This window comes from Jaculus jaculus, chromosome 14 (assembly GCF_020740685.1).
Source record: "Jaculus jaculus isolate mJacJac1 chromosome 14, mJacJac1.mat.Y.cur, whole genome shotgun sequence".
Taxonomy (NCBI): Eukaryota; Metazoa; Chordata; class Mammalia; order Rodentia; family Dipodidae; genus Jaculus; species Jaculus jaculus.
Window position 1 is genome coordinate 22,231,702 of NC_059115.1, and position 4,769 is coordinate 22,236,470.

Below are 4,769 nucleotides of genomic sequence, written 5' to 3' on the forward strand. Positions count from 1 at the left end.
CAGTTCTCTCCTAGGATGGCTCTGGAAGCTTCAGGAGGCAAGGGCTGGCTTTCCTGGAGCACTTGTTGGTGCCAGGCCCTGCAAGGAGGGGACACTGCAGATGAGGTGAAGGGGTTAAGTGGGAGAGATGGGGCTTGCTCCTAGACTCCCTCACCATACAGTCTGTGTGTTTAACCACTTCTGTGTGGCTTTCCAGGCACTTTTTGTGGGATTCTCTGTTCAGAATTTTACCCAGAACCTTGACAGGGAGAATACAGATGCAGGGTTCTGGGTAGGATTGCTGGCTGGTTAGCTATCAGGTACCTTTTAAAAGATATTTTATGGGGCTTAATGGTTAAGGTGTTTGTCTGCGAAGCCAAAGGACCCAGGTTCAATTCCCAGGGCCCACGTAAACCAGATGCACAAGGGGCACATACGTCTGGAATTCATTTGTAGTGGCTGGAGGCCCTGGTGTGTCCATTCTCTGTCTGTCTCTCTCTCCATCTCTGCTTGCAAATAAATAAATAAATGAAAATTATAAAAAATAATATTTTATTATGACAGAGAGTGAGTGAGTGAGGCAGATAGAAAGAATGAGAACATCAGAGCCTCCTGCCACTGTAAATGAACTCCAGGCACATGCACCACTTTGTGCGTCTGACTTTATGTGGGTACTAGGGAATCAAACCCAGGCCATCAGGCTTTGCCAGCAAATGTCTTTAACTGCTGAGCCACCTCTAGCCCTCAGGTGCTTCCTTGAATAGTCTGATTTGAGAAAACTCCATCTAAATCTGGGCCACTCTATTTTATTTTTTTATTATTATTATTTTGGTTTTTCGAGGTAGGGTCTCACTCTAGCCCAGGCTGACCTGGAATTCACCATGTAGTTTCAGGGTGGCCTTGAACTCACGGCGATCCTCCTACCTCTGCCTCCTGAGTGCTGGGATTAAAGGTGTGTGCCACCATGCCCGGCTTCTTATTTTTGGCTTTTTGAGGTAGGGTCTCACTGTAGCTCAGCCTGGCCTTGAGCTCATAGCAATCCTCCTACTTCTGCCTCCCAAGTGCTGAGATTAAAGGTGTGTATTACCATCCTAGGGCGGCCACACATTCCAAGACCATCCAATTAGTGACAGTAAGAAGCAGGGCCGAGGCTTCCATATCCCATTGTCCCATCCCTCTGCCATCTCTGGCTCTCCACAGAGAACATTTCATGTTATTTTTGTACCTCTAGAACTAAGCACAGGGCCTGGTATGGAAAGCTCCCAAAAGGGACTATTGGTCCCCAAATTTCACCTCACAACTCATGTCTCTGTCCAGTTTGTAAATTAATACTGTGCAAGCTGTGGTGGCACCTGTATAGGTATGCTTTTGGCTTACATGTTTGTTTTTCTGTTTTTGACAACAAGGTCTCTCATGTAGCCCAGGATACCCTTGAACTTTATATGTGGCTGAGGATGATTTTGAACTCCTGATCCTCTTGCTTCTACTTCCCTAGTGCTAGGGTTATAGGCATGAACCACCATGCCTGTTTATGCAGTGCTGGAGTTGGAACCCAGGGCTTCCTGCATATTAAGCAAACACTACCTACTGTGCAATATCCCTGAACCTTTAATTATTTTATTTTATTTTTTTTTTTAGTTTATCGAGGGAGGGTCTTATTCTAGGCCAGGCTGACCTGAAATTCATTATATAGTTTCAGGGTAGCCTTGAACTCATGGTGATCCTCCTACCTCTGCCTCTGAAGTACTGAGTGCTGGGAGTAAAGGTGTGTGCCACCATGCCTGGCTTCCTTTACTTAAAAAAAAAAAAATCTGGTTTCTATGAATTTCACATTAAAAAAAAAAAAAAAAAACCAGGCTGGGCGTGGTGGTGCACGCCTTTAGTCCCAGCACGCAGGAGGCAGAGGTGGGAGGATTGCCATGAGTTCGAGGCCATTCTGAGACTACATAGTAAATTCCAGGTCAGCCTGGACTAGAGTGAGACCCTACCTCAGGGGGAAAAACAAACAAACAAACAAACAAACAGGGCTGGAGAGGTTGCTCAGTGGTTAAGGCACTTACCTGCAAAGCCTAAGGACCCGGGTTCTATTCCCCTGTACCCATTATAAAGACAGATGCACAAAAAGGCACATGTATCTGGAGTTTATTTGCAGCGGCTGGAGGCCTTGGCATGCTCATTCTCTCTCTGTGTAAATGAATCAATATTTAAAAGACAAAAAACAGCGTTGGAAAGATGGCTTAGCAGTTAAGGCACTTGCCTGCAAAACCAAAATAATCAGGTTTGAGATCCCAGGACCCACGTAAGCCAGATGAACAAGGTGGTACATGCATCTGGAATTTGTTTGCAGTGGCTGGAGGCCATGGCATACCCATTCTCTCTCTATCTGCCTTTCTCTCAAATTAAAAAGTAAAACAAAAACAGCCAGGCATGGTGACACATGCCTTTAATCCCAGCACTTGGGAAGCAGAGGTAGAAGATCACTATGAATTCAAGGCCACCTTGACACTACATGGTGAATTCTAGGTCAGCCTGGGCTACAGTGAAACCCTACCTTGAAAAAAAACAACCAACCAAAAGAAAAAAAAAAAGTTCAACCTGGGCATGGTGGTACACGCCTTTAATCCCAGAACTCGGGAGGCAGAGGTAGGAGGATCGCTGTGAGTTCGAGGCCACCCTGAGACTACATAGTGAATTCCAGGACAGCCTGAGCCAGTGTGAGACCCTACCTACCTCGAAAATACCAAAAAAAAAAAAAAAAAAAAAAGTATTGCCAGTTGTTCTAGAGCAACCAAGAGGCTCTAGAGCAGCACTACCCATGGGGCAGCCACTAGGGATGCCATTCCTGCCAACAGAGCATGTGACATAGGGCAATCCCAAAGTGAGGTGTGGTCTCGGTGAGATACACAGCAGACTTCAACAGTAAGAATGAATGCAGTGGCTGGGTAGAAGCCCAGTGATTAAAGGCACTTGCTTGCAAAATCTGCTAGCCTGGGTTCAATTCCCCAGTACCTATGTCAAGCCAGACACAAAAAAGCAAAGCATGCATCTGATTTCTATTAGTAGTAGCAAGAAATCCCGGTGCACCTCCCCTTCCCACAGACATACATGCAAATAATTTTTTTTAAAAAAGGTATGGTGAAGCTGGGAGTGGTGGCGCATGCCTTTAATCCCAGCACTCGGGAGGCAGAGGTAGGAGGATTGCCATGAGTTCGAGGCCACCCTGAGACTCCATAGTGAATTCCAGGTCACCCTGAGCTAGAGTGAGACCCTACCTCGAAAAACCAAAAAAAAAAAAAAAAAAAAAAGGGCATGGTGGCACATACCTTTAATCCCAGAACTCACTTGGTAGGCAGAGGTAGGAGAATCGCTGTGAGTTCAAGGCCACCCTGAGACTACATAGTGAATTCCAGGTCAGCCTGGGCTAGAGAAAGATCCTACTTGGAAAAATAAACAAACAAAAAAGATCATCCTTGGTAGGAGTTGCAGGCCAACCTGGGGCTACAGGAGATCCTGTTTTCCCTTCCCCCTGCCAAAAAAAATAAGATTATAGGGCTGGAGAGATGGCTTAGCAGTTAAGCACTTGCCTGTGAAGCCTAAGGACCCCAGTTTGAGGCTCAATTCCCCAGGACCCATGTTAGCCAGATGCACAGGGGGCACACATGTCTGGAGTTTGTAGTGGCTGGAGACCCTGGCGTGCCCATTCTCTCTATCTGCCTTTCTTTTTCTGTTGCTCTCAAATAAATAAATAAAAATAAACAAAAATATTTTTTAAAAGATTGTAAAATGAAAATTTTCAATTGATTACATGTTGAAATGGTAACATTTTGGACATATTTGGGTTGGGGTGTGATTGCGCACGCCTTTAATCCCAGCACTCAGGAGGCAGAGGTAGGAGAATTACCATGAGCTCAAGGCGGCCCTGAAACTACATAGTGAATTCCAGGTCATCCTGGGCTACAGTGAGACCCTACCTTGAAAAACAGAACAAAACAAACAAAACAAAAATAAACACAAACAAAACCAAAAAAATTTCTTCTTGGATATATTGGGTTAATAAAATGTATTAAAATCAACCTGTCATGGAAAATGTTAATAAAAATTGATAAAAAAACTAAAAATAAAGATAAAAAATAAAATCAACCTCCTGACATTCTCTTCTCAATATGGCTTCCTGCCGTGCCCACATCCCAGACCCCATGCATCGCTACAAGGCAGGCAGAGGCCTCTCCGGTCAAGGCCCTGTCCCCACACTGTCTTAGACACTTTATCCTTGGGTGACCTGCCTGGCCCCTCCCAACAGGAGATCCATGGGTCAACAGTAGAAACCCTTCCCTCTTTCCCAGGGTGGACTTTGACTTAACTGAATCTCACTCATGGACTTGGCACCCCATCCTTTCACCAACTTCTTACACACATGCTTCTGTGTTAAGCCTTTGTCTCTGTGGGAAGTGGAAAGGCGTGGGCTCTGCATCCTGATGGGTCAGGTTTTGTCACTGCCCCCATTCTCACTGGTACTCTGCAGGTGGTGGCCTTTTCTCTTTGATCCTCAGCTGTAGCCTGGGGCTCTTGCCTCCCTCCCTGGGCTAGTGTGGGCTCCAGGCAAAGCTGACTTGGCTGAGCTTCCTGCCTGTCACTACTTCCAACCTGTGGCTGGCAAGGTGGTGCCAGGGATAGCACAGAGACCCTTGAGATGACCAGGGGGTTCTTCTGGTCCTGTCCCTGACCACTTAAGGAATGAGAAAGGAACAGACAGGAATATAGCACTGTTCAGAAACCCTTTGGGAGGGAGG